Source organism: Hesperophylax consimilis, chromosome 10 (assembly GCF_061612785.1).
Source record: "Hesperophylax consimilis isolate HC1 chromosome 10, BYU_Hcon_1.0, whole genome shotgun sequence".
NCBI lineage: Eukaryota > Metazoa > Arthropoda > Insecta > Trichoptera > Limnephilidae > Hesperophylax > Hesperophylax consimilis.
In genome coordinates this window covers 16407625-16424141 of record NC_142845.1, presented here as the reverse complement: position 1 = coordinate 16424141, position 16517 = coordinate 16407625, and the positions used below count along the sequence as shown (strand labels likewise).

General features: G+C 32.9%; 1 protein-coding gene across 1 annotated transcript in view; it reads left to right on the top strand.

The window, feature by feature from the left end:
* Dh31-R (Diuretic hormone 31 Receptor) overlaps positions 1-16517 on the top strand; it is a 545747-nt gene that overhangs the window by 420215 nt on the left and 109015 nt on the right. The window lies entirely within an intron of this gene.

Sequence of the window (16517 nt, the reverse complement as noted above, 5' to 3'; positions counted from 1 at the left end):
TTTACTCATTCAGTTATTTCAGTTAGTTTTATAAAAAATAGTAATATACCTAAAATTTATTCTACGGTTTTAATTATTTTTGAAGTTGAATTGATTCAAAAACGTATAAAACTAAATAAACCACACCCAACTTAACCAAACCTAACAAAAACTTAAAAGAAAACATATTTTGAAAATAAATAAAAAAGATTTTACGTTCCTTGGCCTGGAAATTCACTTTACATGGTTAGTGGATTACCAAATGCAGATTCTTATAATTATTATTCATGGTGGAAATTCAGATTGTGCAGCTGGGTAATAATCCTACTCGTGCCAATGTACACAAAAGAGATGCATCAAATAACTCCCCACAGCATCCTGTGCAAAGTTAAAAGAATTATATCTTGTCAGAATTAAAAAACAAATACCGGCAATATGTGTTCTTTCCACGATTGCTTAAAATTGCTATAAATTCAACCTTTTATAAAAATAAACTGTTGTGAATTCAAATCTTTGTTACCAGCACGGAATTTAATTATAATATTTTTAAAACAATGTTTTATTCAAATGTCAAAAACCACACTTCCTACGCAAGGACAGTTTCTTGCTGTTTATTAGTCTGTGTGTGAAAGCGAAGGGTTGATCGTACGTCATGTAACAGCAACGGGTAAAAGTTACAAGGGTTCAAGAGAACCTGGAACATCCCTTTGAAACAAACCCTTAAATTGGTGAAAAATTCTCTGCTTTGAAACGGAATACGACATAGGTAATAAATAATTTGCTTTTTTAATTTTGTTCTGTTTGTTTGTCAGAGAATATTATTTTGTCTGCCTAACAAATATCTTATGTTTGTATAATATTGTAGTCAAAGGTTTATATTTTGTTTTATTTTAGCAGATATCACATTAATATTTAGCCATTTATTAAAATTTTTGAGTTGGTTCAAATGTAAATTTACTTTCAAATTTCTGACAAAAACTGGTATTTTAAAAGTTAAAATATTGACAAAACCCAAAACAATACGATAGTATTCGTGGAAGTTAAAACGATAAAAAAATATTAACCACGCATAAACATTTAAGTTTTTGAGCTTAAAAATCGTTAATTAAAATGTTTTTTTTCGCATAAATGTTATGAAGGATATATTATGTTTGGTCGTTTTCCGGTTCAGAGAAAATAAATTTAATCTAAATACCGATATAGGACAGTAGAATTAAAATAGGATAAGATTAAAAATCTCTTCTAAGATTGACAAATATAAAAGAGCGCAGAAAAACTGTATGCAAAAGTTGTCCATATTGCTAATAAAAAAGGGCAAATAAATTTAATGGAATGTCTATATCTGGTCTTCGTCGCGGTTGTGAGTTTTTGTATTTATGCTGTTGGCATTTTTTTCTCTACCTTTTTTCAACATTTTCCTTCTCTGTCCAACAAAATATTGTACTTACAGGAGTACAACTATCTACAGTCCATAACGTTCCGTAACATTTTAAAACTAAACTGTGGTCTTAAAGATACTACTAAAAAGTTTATAAAATATCGGATGCTGTAGAAATCTTTACCAACACTCAACACCTTCGCTCATATACGAACCACACAATTTTCAACTAAGGTGTGAAGGAAAAAGCTTGATTCATGAAGGTATAATGACGAGAGTTTTGCAACAAACTTTAACTCTTTATTAACTCCTGATGAACTTGCGAGGTGTGGTTTATTTACTGCAAAACCGTTAAGACCTAAGTTGGGCTTCATGAAACTTGATTCGTAGTAATGATATAGTGCTACAATGTACTATGGAACTTTTCAATTGAACTATAAAAGCTTGGATCGGTCGGTTTTTTTTAAAAGTTTTAAAAAAAATATTTAGTGATTATGTAACTTATTTTTATAACAACACTATAATCATAGAAAAAAAATCTGTTGATTCTTGCAAAATGCTATTTACAAACCTCAAGGATGTTACGCACAATAAATTCCCTAGGTTTGCAGTTCTACCGATCTGACGCAGTATGTTTGTATGAACCTAAAATTGACGGAAGGTCTCATAGGTGCAGCTATTCATAACGCACCTATGGCATTTGGGATGAATTTCAGACTCGCTCTTGGGCAATACGAGTATCATTCGGACTGTACGCGCTTCAATTTTCATTTTCATTTTTTTCTTCAATGGTACGCTGTTTAAAGTGTGATAAAATAATCACACAAATCTGTCTAGTTCACTACACAAACGCACTTTCGAGAAAACCCCTAATGGAAACGAGGAAAATAAAAATTCGTTTGGCTGTTTCAATATGCCAACAAAATTCAGTTTGACGGATTTAGTTATATTTTCAGTTATGTTGAAAAAAATATTGTATTTGCTTAGGTAAAAAAGAAAAAAAAATACACGTATTATTTAGAAATGAAAGCAATTTTTAGATTCTGAAATGTGGTCTCATATAATAACATTATTGAGAGAAACTTTTGGGCCCCTTCTTTCTTAGGGGTACGCAAGTATCCGATGCTCGTGTTGTATACTCAAGTCGCAAACAACTTGTCACGCAGAGTCTGTAAACGTCGCTGCTGAAATCTCAAGACCCGCATTACAACCATTCACGAATTTTTGAAACGTCAAACCTAGAATGATTTCATAACCTCACTCACCAAACAGCTGCTAAAGCTGTAATTTTTAACCCCGTCATTCTTTCTTAACTGTATTGTTTGTATTTTCTAGCATGATATGCACACGCATTGTTTCAAAATATCTGACACCAATGTTGCCATGCTTAAAGTTTCGACGACTTGAGTAGGAATAACCTGATCGCGGAAGACTGGCATCCCCGACGAGATACAAAATGTTAGCAACATGTGTCTGCGTGCGGAGCTCCAGGCAGATGTATAGTGGGTGTCTCCGAGATACTTGAATCGCCGAATATTGAATACTTGCGTATTCCTGTGGAAAAGGAAAATTATTCTGAAACCCATACGACTCTAATGCGGTACTCCCATCACTCAGACAATTTAAAAAACCTGTACAAAATTAGCACATTTTCTTTGGGGAATGATTACACCGAAAAGCCGCTTTTAAACGCAATCAGCATCGCCCTGGTGTAGGACCATGATTCAAAACTTAAAATTGCTTTCGGCATGTTTGGCGACCAGATTTGAATAGCTTGGTACTTCCCTGCCTTCCTCCTCCCCATCTCCTTACCATTCTCACTACCTTCACCCTCACAACATACCCAAATTGTGGATGCCATAGTCTCACTGGCTCTAAATAGGAGTTGTCCAGTATTAAAATGAAATTATAAAATAATAATCCATATTTATGCTGTTTTCATGCCATAATTATTATTAAAATCTATTTTCATCCTGTCTACAGGAAATTAAATAATTTGAGCTTGTTAATTTCAGCAATGGTTTTTCCCAGTTACCAGAAATATGAGTACCTCTTAATAGGCTTTCAATTATGTAGACCCCGACCCCGGTAGTATTACAAAGGTAGATGGTGGAAATATCCGACTCCGACGTAATAAATTCACCCACTCATTAGGGAGACAAGGGTAGCCACGGTAACAAGTGACGTTGATATACACGCCCAGAACGGAATTAATCTTGTTTATCTTCAGACGCGCTGGTACGACTGTTGGACAGCGGTTGTCGCTTTTGGTCTTGTTGGTATTGCTTCGTCAACGGGATAGTGAGTCAAATTATTGCCTGTCTCGTGAGCCTTGATGAAAACTTTAATTTGACCGACGGGTTACGTTATCCCGAGTCTGGGAGGAAATAATTTATTTAGTACTGGGTTAGGTTCCAGTGGTGTGCTATGTTTTTCTTTTAGCTTAATGAGAACAACAAATTAGAATTTAAATCCAAAGATTATGGTTTAATATCTACTTAGGGCAAATTAACATTAAGACGGAAGTAGTATGATATTGAAAGAAGGGTCAATGAAGGTAACTCCATTAATAGAGGACTGGACGCAGTTGGCGCTAGCAAAAAAATGTCCGAAGAAGCGAATTGGAGTGCTAGTACCTACCCTGATGAATGGAAGTGAGACATGGAACTGGCAGAGAAACGATGAAAGTAGATTGAATGCTGTAGAAATGAGATCCCTGAGGCGAATGTGTGGTAAAACCATGTATGATCGTGTGAGAAATGTTGAGATCCACAAGAAGTGCAAGGCTGATGTAAACTTAATGAGTAAGATTAAGAAAGGGACGCTAAGATGGTTTCGGCATGTAGAGCAAATGAGCAAAGAAGGAAGTGTAAGGAGGATATATGATGCAAATGCGAATGGTAGCAGAAGTCGGGGACGCTATGGCATGATCAAGTAAATCAAATACTCGAGTCGGGCCATATCAAGAGACAGAGATCCTTCCTCTCTGTCTACTCCTGCGGGGAAACGACATGATGGTTAGTTAGTTAGTTAGTTAGTATGCTTTAATATGTAGATTGCCGTATAAAAAGAGACTCTTAGGGACGGATGTTTCAAAGAATTTTAACAATTCAAAAGTCTATTCAAGTTATGTTATTATATCATTTTTGGTCAGTTGTTTCACGGAACTGAAATTGAAAAGATGTTTTACTGCATTAAATTTTAAATTTGATGAATTGTTCAAATTTTGTGAAATAAATGGCTCCTAATCTTGGACAACTTAATAACTTAAAAATAGCAATTTGGTATTCAAAACACTTTCTGGGTCTCGTAATAAAAATTTTAAAATATATGTGATGATTTTCAGCAACATGTGTCAAAAAGGTACTAAAGTGACATTCGTATACGAATGAGATTATGCCGAAGTATTAATCGGCATGTCTGCTTTGTCTCATGTCTTTTCCATTATTACCTTCTGAAATAGCAGGGGAGGTAAGGAAGACGAAACTTCTTACATAGACAAAATAGAAGCTTGATAATAAGGATTTACGGTATAAAATTACGAAATCGCATTTGTTCGATAGTCTGGACACTCTCGCGCTATTACCAAGAACTAAGGTTACTAAAAAAGCAAAATAGTTACGATCCAATAATTTGAACCAAAAAAGTACACAACGTAAATTGGAACATATTTACGATCAATGTTTTAAATAACATAATAATTAGTTACCACCTGCATGTTCAAATTAATGTGTTCTATGAATGGTGTTCTCATCGGTACACTTAGAATGGTGGAAAAGGAATTCATTAAATTTGGTGGCCGTGAAAAGTTTAGTTAGGGGTTAGAACTTCAATTAAATGCAAGTGTAAATAATAACAGTCAAATAATCTACCTACACGAGTATTATTTTACTGCCCATTAATAAGGGAGATTTACTTTTTCAGCTCATCGTTTCTAAACGAGGAATCATCACATATATTTGGTTCCCGAGGCGCTGGTACCCATACCCGCGGACCAAATATTTTAATTAGACCTTGTATTATGTTGCCTAAATTATTTTTATTTCTATAAAACCATTCAAAAACAATTTTTGTGGCGTATGTATATTATTAAAAATTCCTTCATAAATATGAAATTAGGACAACAAACAGAATGTCATACAAGCGATTTCTAATTTAATCTTTTCATTTGAATCTATTATCAAAGTGTTTTGAAAAGATCAAGAAGTAATTATTATTCTGATGTATCCAAATAAATTAGTTACATTCTCTTGTTATGTAGAATTTATTTTACAATTTTTTAAAAGGTGTTCGGAATAAGGATTACAATATTAGTACTTCACGTTTTACAAAGGGCTTTTTAAACCCCATTGTGTGTGGATACATGACACAAAACGATTTTCGTTAATTTGTGAAACATATTGTGTGGCAATGTTGACGTCCCCAAGTAATTTGCAGTAAATCAGATATTATATATAGAAACATATTTTTTCTGTAAAATTCGTTTATATTGAACTGATTCGTCATGAAACTTTCACGACTTTATTTTTTGTAGAAATACTCCCTATGGTAGGTTCTATACATCTGCAAAAATTCAGCTTTACCCTAATTTGTTCCAATAAGAGTCGATTTTTTTGCATAGAATGACTAAATTGTAGTATTAATAATAGTATTTAATAACCGAAAACATACACTTTGTGTTGAAAATAATTTGTGATGAATAAGTGATAATTTCATTTGAAAGAATATTATTTTTGGCACCAATGTCTAATCTCAAATAAAAATGCTATAATATCCCTGAAAAAGCGGGTATCCCGCGGAAAAAATTACACATGAGTTTCGTGGTAAAGTTGATGCCCCGGAACTTGATGAGTGGTCGGAAAGTGGCGGATTAGATTAGAAGTAATATTTTGAAAATAATTACATATTCACCAAAGATTCGTCAAGATTCTAAAGTTATTATATTTATAAAAAATGACACAGGCGACATGACGACAATTTAGGAAACTAATTTGAAAATATTCTTAGCTCTTTTACACTCTTAATAGCAAATTTATAACAACTTTGATGTATAGTTACATAACACCTTCATTCTCTCGTAGATTGAAATGCCTTCGTTCGTTTTAATGAGATAACTTCGTTAATTGCGATAGTGAAATAAATTTCTGTTGACTACGTGTTCACACAATAATTCATGAAACAACATGTGTTGCGATAAAATCTATGTGTGTGTGGAATGTGCGAGTATCTTCCTTTATACTCGAAATTTGACATTCTATTCCAATATTCGTTTATCCGCGCTTACCCCTCAGTGATCTTATTTTTAAAATATTGATTCAATTGACTTCGGAGTGGTCTAATTCGGTTCAGCACGAATGAAAATACAGTAAACGACACCTCACTCGACCTAATTTGTATATATTATACTACCATAATGTGTGTAAGACCAAAAGTTTCGCGAATGCATGAATTTTGACATACATGTGTGCCTTTTGGTACTATTTTTTAAAGTTTATATATTTTTTTAATTTAATTAAAATCAACTTTAATAATATAATTATTAAGTTCTGCAAGTATTTTTTGTTTTTTTATTGTTACAGCTGTTTCGGCTTTCAAGGCCATTTTTATCTGTGGTTTTAGCCACGTTTAGACGACTTATTTATATGATTCAATTTTACCCCTTCCAAATTGAAAGTGATTTATTTCCGGCTAAACCGATTTACTGATAAAATCACTGTGACAATAGATTTCATATTCTGTGGGGAAATTTTTATGTCTGTTTTCCCCACATTAATGTTATCTCAATTGTTTAATAATGATGTAGCAGCTATTAATTTATTTAAATGTGTTATATTGTTAAGGTTTTGTGAACATACTTAGAAGCGGGGAAGTTTGAAAATGGTCTTGAAAGCCGAAAGAGCTGTAACAATAACAAAAACCAAAAAATACTTGCAGAACTTAATAATTAAATTATTATTTTTTATTTTAAAGTGAATGGAGTTCTGCGAATTAAACACAAAAACAATACATAAAAAAATAAATTAAGAAATTTGAACTTTAACCTCCCAGATTCAAGTCTCACCGCCATGCATCAGTTTTTGTTACTGACAATTTATGTGGGATTTCCATTAAAATAATATATTGAAACAATTTTGTGGAAAAAACGTTTAAAATTGTTTCAATATATCATTGACATACATTATGATTGCTATCATCAAACTTATGTACTGCAATTCTCAATTTCGTAGACGTATTTCAACTAGCAAATACTTAACTGCATTCAGTCTAGCATTAAATGAATATCCAACAACCACTCTTCTGTCAATGTCTTAATCAGCCTTTCCGTCTGTCGGGAACATATTTCCAAAATACACGAACTCATCCACATTCTCCGAGGATTCCCTGTTAACAACTCCGTAGTATTTTCGTACACAAACTCATCCACTTGTACGTAACGTAGATAAAATAACGTGCCAACATAGGATAATATGTTAGGTATTTCAAACAACAATTAATTCTACTTCTAAATAGTGTAGCCTAAATGTCTGTTTCACCTACGTCAGAGCAAATTAGTAAAATTTAAATGTGTGATTATTCACGATATTCACAGAAAACAAACCAAATAAGAACTTTTCAAATAGAGCAAATCTACAATATCAAATTGGAATATTTTGTTTTAAAGATATCTTCGCCATAGCTTTAGAAAAGATCGATCATCACGCCATTTCTAATATCTATATAATGGGAGTAGAAACTCGTCCAGTAACAAAATATACCCAAGCAGTTGTTACGCTACTAGCTGGAGATTACAGCCGGTAGTGGTTAATTTACCATACGGAAATATAAAACATACCAAAACCATGCTGTGTTTACCATTTTAAATTTCATCTTATAAAACACACTGAAAATATAATCTAAATACTTTAACATATACATAAAGAAATCACGAGCGTTATAACACATCCCCCATACACAAAAGCCTAGCTTCATTGGTCTGGTACAATTTATACATTAAAATGTGTAAAATGATTTCTATGTACGTTGTAACATGTTTTCTGTAAATGTTGTACGATTAACATCATTGTTTTAATGAACAAATTTTAATAAAACAATTATCATCCCTCTTGGCCACAATCAATTTAAATCACCGTGTATTAAGAAACCTCTAAACTTTCCATATTCCTTTCCAAAGAACTAAATTAACATCTCAAAACCTTTTGTGTGAGTGTGTGGAATATAATTTATTTATTTATTTAATTACGGACAACGTCCAAATTACAAAATAATAACACGAATACAGTAAAATGAAAAATACAGGAGTAGACAAAGGTTCATGAAAGCAAAGACATATGGCAGATATAATATAAGAAAATAAAATGACAAGTCGAATCAAGTCAAGAATACGACGTGGGTCAGGACCACAGGACACTTATAATATTCCGTCACTTGTTTAGCGACTGGTAAAAATCATTCAGACTTATCCCAAAAAAGTTAAGGTTTTGACTTCAGTTTACCAGTCTACACATTCTGGACAATGGTGAATAATATCCATAATTTTTCGAATGATGGTTGAGATATTGAAGGGAATGAGTTGCAGTAGAGCAGGTGAATCAATAATACCATTTATAATTTTGAAGAAGCAAATGAGGTCATTTCTTTCCCGACGGACTTCCAAAGGAGAGAGGTTTAGAGTTAGTTCAATTTCATCATATGAGTAATTGCCTTTTTCTAATCCTAGCCTCCTAGCAATCCCTCAATTGTAATAATAATATAACATCCACTGTAGAAGCAAGATTCCGGACCTAATGTTATTTACCGATAGCCCCCCAGAAATTTTTAAAATTTCTCGAATCTCTTGTTTCACTTTAGTGTCCATTGTTTTGGTTGTTGTTTTTTTATTTTTTTTAAATAATGTAACACAATTTATGGGAAATATAGTAATTATTTAATCTAATTTTGAATAAACATTATAAAAACATACTCTACATACAAATCAAGATAATATTACGTATATATAATACCAATATATTTTTAAAAATGTATAAAAGGACAGTAATAACCACAGAATATAGTAAATATATTTAAGTTGCAAATTATCTGCCTCACTGGGCAAACCTGAATTGAATCAGATTTTTTAATGATATTTTGATTATACTGGCGAACCTGTATTGAGCAAAAATAATTAATACTCTACCTAATGTATATTTTATTTTTTAAATTTATTTTACGCCCATAGGTCTTTTACATAAGTATATGGTATAATTTTGACATGATGAATAATTCAGAACAGGAGAAAGAAATAATAAAAAGATATTTACCGTACACAAAAAATACACACAGGAAATAAAATACAAGAAACATAATTTAAAAAAATACATTGTTCAGACAGGTTTACAAACCATGATAACCAATCAAAAATAGGGCTGAAATAGGAATTTAATGTGATCCAAAAAATTCACCTAGTTAACATTAAACATATCAATATAACCTGAGTATCAATACATTTAACATATAATATCCTATAAAACTATTTATTTACAAGAACAGCATTATTTTTCGTCCAACGGACAAAAATTTTAGTATTCAATTCTAGACTTGGGTGAGTTCACTGGTTATTGCACGACCTTTATTGGTAAGTTAATATAGTATTTTTTAGATAAATGTCGCTTCTTTCGTGTGTTTTGAGTATTTTCGTAATATAAGGTTATTTTTTTTCAAAGATCAGAGTTAAGATTGTTGTAGCGTAAATTGGTCTAACATCTTACGTGAAGTTAACAATTGTATCTAAAGTGCGTGTTTTAAAGGGACTTCAAGGAAATCTATGATTAGTTTTTGCTCATTTGATATTGAATCTATGGCCAAAAGTGTTGCACCAACACATGCGACTATTATATTGCGATTATACAATTATTATTATACAATTTTCGTATACTTTTAAATTGAGTATATTTCTAATATTTCTAAAGAAATCAACATGTTTTCTAAGTTTTTTTTTGTGATTAGAAGGCAACAGTGTTCCATTTAAGATCAAACGTAGACCCAGGTATTTAATATGTTGGGTTAGATCTAGACAGGGATATTTTCAGTATGAATCAAGAATATTAGAATTAGAATATCTTGATTGGGTTGGCCAGTGATATTAATTCTAAAAGTAATATATTTGATTTGTATTATTTTTAGTGCTAGGTAATTGATATCTAGCAATATTTTTAAAGTTTAATCTTTTTCAGCTCTTTTTCAAGTGTTTTGACAATTGTCCGATTTAGATAGATCACGTTCCGTTTTAATTGGGTATTTCATCTATGTGACATTCTGTTATCATTATTTTAATCTTTTATTTATATAATTTTTACTTATTTTAAAAGCGATAATAATACAATTTAAATAATTAATTAATAATACGAGCAAAGAGAAGTCCCAATAAACTACTTTTTAATAGTTTGTCAATGGGTATATAAATATTTCTCTAACACCCTCGTAAACAATATTTTTACTCATACATATTAGTTGACAGATATATTTATTTCTATGACACATATTAGTTGACAGATATATTTAGCGTGTGAAAACCTTATCCTACTGTCAAATGTAATAAATAAGCATTATTTAATATAAACGTTGACGGTTAGTGAGTGGGTTATCTTAGCTGCCATCAAAATATTATTCTAGCATTAAAATATGGCCGTCCTTCTTCTTTGTCTATACGCTTTATTAGTTTAGTAATATCATAAAAACTTTAATCATACGCGAGATTATCCTGTCAACGGTTACAATTCCATTAAATTTATTATGAATATTATTTACGCGGTGTAGGCAGTTATGTACAGGGTTTTCCAATAAGAGGTGTTATTTCGATATTCAATCGTAAAAAATCAATGGTTTTGTTGCTTGTGTGGCACGTAGCGTATTATTGAAAGGAAACTTTTTCCAGATCAATACCATCCAATTCCGGCCATAAAAAATCATTAATCATTTCTCGATAGCGTAATCCATTCACCGTAACTGTTGCTCCAGCCTCATGTAACTAGTAAGGTCCAATGACTCCGTCGGACCATAAACCGCACAAAACAGTCACACGTTGAGGATAGAAAGGCTTTTTAACAATAACTCTTGGGTTTTTCGAGCCCCAAATGCGACAATTTTGCTTGTTGACGAAGCCACCGAGGTGGAAATGGGCCTCATCACTCAAAATGATTTGCATTTGATTCACTCAAGTGAATTTTAATAATTTTATTACGTTGTTGAAGCATGTATTGTTCCATTTTTATAAATGGCGTAGTTTCTACTTGTCAAATGTCAAAAAATGACAGCTTCAAAAGTAACATCTACCGAAATAGCGGGATATTCAAAATAACACCTCTTATTGGAAAACCCTGTATTTATGTGTTATTACTAAAGCATTAATTACTTGACGACTTTTATAACTGGAAAATTCTTTGGTTAAGTAGCTTCGTAAATAGCAGACGTGTCATGCACTAACACGTCAGTTATTTATTTATTTACGAGACTGCATATTCCATGTATTTTTTATGTTTAACATACTTAATAAGAATATTCAATAGTTAAATATGGTAAGGTTAGGTTCTTAGAGTTAATTCTTAGGCCTACGTGGTCGAGGATAAGGTTCTCCGATATCAAGCTGGAGGTTGCGCGTTAAAATCCCGGCGTGCGCAAGTAAAATCTATGTGTTTTATTTATGTTGTTTCACAAATTATTCTCTAAAAAAATTATCTACTATATTTGCGGCATGTTCCAACGTGAAAGATACTCTCAGTATCGCCCTGATGTAAAACCGCCATCCAGAATTGAAACGTTGCTTGAAATGGCTTTGGCCGTGTTTAGTGACGAGATCTGAATAACCAAGTACTTTCCCATCTTCCTTTTTCCCATCTCCTTCCCCTCTCTCCACTACATTCAGCCCTACGATATACCCCAATTGGGGATGCCATAGTCTCACTGGCTCCAGACCGTTCGGAGCAGTTGGGACTCTTGTGCGGTGTTAACATAAAAAAAGTTTCGGGTATTTAAAACTTGTGCTGTGTGTTCAAATTAATGTAGGTATTGGATCATTTGAAAAATGACCGTCCAACTAATTTTAAGAAACAATGCAACTCAAACATAAATAATTGTCAGCAGCTCAAATTATTATGTAATTTTTTTTCTTGTAATGTTTACTAAGAACCTAAATAACTTCTTAGGTTCTTTGTTTGGGTTTCATAAAAAAATAATAATTAGCTAGTCTAAACCGATTTTCCTATTATCATGTGGTAACATGGCGGGTACAAAACACGTCAAATTAACCGAATTTATAACGAAATAGCTTTTTTCCATTTCCGGCGACTAAAATGTTTGTTTCTCGTTGTTATTCATCTGATGCATCGTAGTGTTTTTTTATTAAATAATTATGTCCAGTAATTCAGGATATTTACCTAAAATTCTTGCAAAGTATTACGAAATCTATGGATGAAACTAAACGAAAATGACGTTTCGCATAACAACTTAAATTACAGCCCTGCCATCGTCGCCACTATTGAATTCCATGAACACAAGACAAAATTGAACATTTTTCTACAATAGATACAAAACCAACTATCAGACACATTCACTAAACAATACCTGGGCAACAAGTTTGTGGATGCCATTGATATACAGGGTTTTCCAATAAGAGGTGTTATTTTGAATAGCCAGCTATTTCGGTAGATGCACAGACATAGGAATTAATAGACGAGAAGATAAAGGCGAGGGGTAAAATCAACTGTTGAAGAACGAAGGGAGTGAAGATGACTGTGATTCGTCAATAAATCAATCTGACAGTAAATAGGCATCTCGCATTATAATATCACCATTTACTTCTTAAAAGTAAAATCTGCTTTGAATGAATAGACATTTTTACATGGGAGCGCAAATTACTCGCCACGTTATGAACAAATTTGCGAAGTCCAAATTCGGCAAAGTAAGGCAGCTTCTATATTCAGAGTCATAGTTAGTTCAGAGTATTTAGTTAAGACACTTTTATAAATGTTCATAATTTACTTCCCAGCAACCAACCAGCTTTGTGTTTCGCGTCCAGACGTTTCTCGATGTGATAGTAACAACTGATTCATATTATGCGATGTGAATATGCTTAAAATAAAATAAAATAATGCTTATATATGGAATGTAATACGACAATTGGGTTTATTCTCTTTTTTCGCATCTATTTTTACCAGTTTTCATAGTACAAGTAAACATTTTGCCGTGTTATTTCGTAAAATGAACCGATGATGCCTCGACCATAGTTCGCACAAGAATGATGACGTCACGTTTTCAAATATCACTTGAGGCCGTACGCGAGCCCAGCCGGCTCAATGGAACCGGTATGGGGAGTGGGGATAATACGCTTTTAATCACTTAGGGCAGGTCTACTAATATTCATATGTCTATGGGTAGATGTTACTTTTGAATCTGTCATTTTTTGACATTTGACAAGTAGAAACTACGTCATTATTAAAAATGGAATGACAAAAGCTTCAACAAAGCATTGAAATTATTAAAATTCACTTGAGTGAATCAAATGCAAATCATCTTGAGTGATGAGGCCCATTCCCACCTCGGTGGCTTCGTCAACGAGAAAAATCGTTGCCTCTGGAGCTCGGAAAACCCGTTATTAAAAGAAAAGAGTTATTGTTGAAAATCTTTTCTTTCTTCGACGTGTGACTGTTGGTGCGGTTTATGGTCCGGCGGTGTCATTGGACCTTACTTTTTCGAAAATGAGGCTGGAGCAACAGTTACGGTGAATGGATTGCGCTATCGAGAGATGATTAATGATTTTTTATGGCCGGAATTGGATGGTATTAATCTAGACGACGTTTTCTTTCAACAAAACGGCGCTACGTGCCACACAAGCAACGAAACCATTGATCTTTTACGATTGAATATCAAAATAACACCTCTTATTGGAAAATCCTGTATTTTCTGACTCCATTTATAGAACTAAGCCTAATCTTTCCCAGCACTTTGTTGAATTCTACAAATTATTGTAGCGTTGGTAATGTAGTTTTAGTAATTCATCTTATACGTAGTAAAGTTCTAGTTTCAATTAAATTTTTTTGTTACTGTTTTATGTTAATAATGTTTCATATTCAGTACAGTTTAACGTTATTGTGCTTTAAATTTTTTGTTTATAATTTTCGATAGCTCACCAGGTATTTTCTGTTCTTATAATCCATTTAAAAGCCCAGATGGGCGTAAAACCAAATAAAATAAAATAAAAAACATATTTTTTCATCTTTGATTGAATCTCAAATTTCGTTATATTTTTACAAGAATTTGGTCGCCAGAGTGAAGGTTTGTAATTTTTATATTTGTATCACATTAACGGAATAATAAATGTTCTCAGAACGAAATGCATATAATTTATTCCATATATTAGTATTTATATAGACAGAAAATAGTATTTATATAGGCAAAGGATGTGACACAAGACTTTAAGGACAAAGTTCTGAAACAAGTCTTATGTTTGGCAGCAGGGCGTGGAATTGGCAAAGGGGATGGAATTGCCCCGAATGCAGCAGAGATGATAATATGTACGAGCTTGCGGGAGATCCACAGAAGGCAAAATAATTTTGCAAATGAGGAAATTTGCACGATGTGATTGCATGATAAATAAATAAACGATAGGAGAACACGTTTTTGGATTGGGTATGTAAATAGACCGAGAAAAGGGAGTATTTCTGATTTTTTTAAATCGTGTTAAACATGTGATGGAATGGAATTTTAGTACATTCATAATTTATCAGAACACCTGTTCATGCACCTGCGTTCGTCCTGATATTACAAAACAATGACGAAATGCGAAAATATTATAATTTTTATTAACACGTGTTCGGACATCGCCATAACATTAATTACATTGATGGGTATAACCTTCAAAAGTTTATACCTATCAATGTAATATTTCATTACATGCTAACAAATCCATACGATATATTACGTTGATGGGTATAACCTTCAAAAGTATAACCCATCAATGTAACCTTAACCCATGTAACAATAAGTTTATACCCATCAATATATCATTGAAGAAGAAGATAACACTAACAAAACGTAGTGATTTATCATTGATGGGTATAACCTTCAAAAGTTTATACGAAATGTTGTTCTATAAAAAATAAAATATATAAAAGCAAAAAAAACAGAAATTTATTGAATTCATTTTCAGAGTGTTCATATCTCGCTTCACCATTTGCCAATTATTCCTCGATAGCTTTAGCCCTGAATAATACGGAATCAGTATTACATTACTAACATTATATAAATTTAAATTAAATCCTCCCGTTTTACCCTTTATATCTGCGGCGCCTTCCAACAAAGGCGCCTTAATCCAGAGCCTGATTTATAACTGCAAAACGTGGAGCCTCCGGTAAAGATTGCGCGAAAAACAAAACGTCACAGCGTTCACGTGATTTATAGTACAACCTGTTGCAGGCGCTCGCCATTACTTTGTATTTACAGGGTGTTACAGAGTAAAGTTTACTATAAATCATGTTATATTACAGAATCTAGACTTTGCGGCATGACTTAGACAGTATTCGACAAGTCACGTGGGTTCTAAATTAAAAGAAAAACTTTAAAACTGTAAATTATTTATTGTTGTGGTTTTGGTGGTGTTAAGCTTGGCTGCGATATCTTCTTCTTGAGTCAACGTTTTAAATAGTTTTGTAATATTTTTGTTGTTTGTTTTTGGGGTGTTATGCCGTGTTGCGCTAACTCCTTCTTTAGCCGACGTTTCGGACAGCGTTGCAGTGTCCATCATCAGGTCCATCATCGTCTGATGATGGACCTAACGCAACATAATACAACCTAATGCAACAAAAATGCTTTTGGCCGTGAAAATCTAAAAACTTACAAGTTTTGTAATATTGTTATTATCAAGGATATTTTGTAGAGTTAATCACTTTTGAAGGGTATACCCTTTGATGAGATATCTATTAAGAATGTAGTGGTACGCCACTACTCAAGTCGGGCGGTGTCAAGTACTACTTAGTACACAATGCCAAGCGCTAAGGTACCTAGGCCGTCATAGAAACATATTGTAAATTTTGGCCGTTGCTCAGCGTTACGGGTGGCATTGTTAGTAGCCATAGCAACTAGAATGTTCGGGAACGTTCTTCACCTTATATAAGCGAGAGCGGTAAGGTTT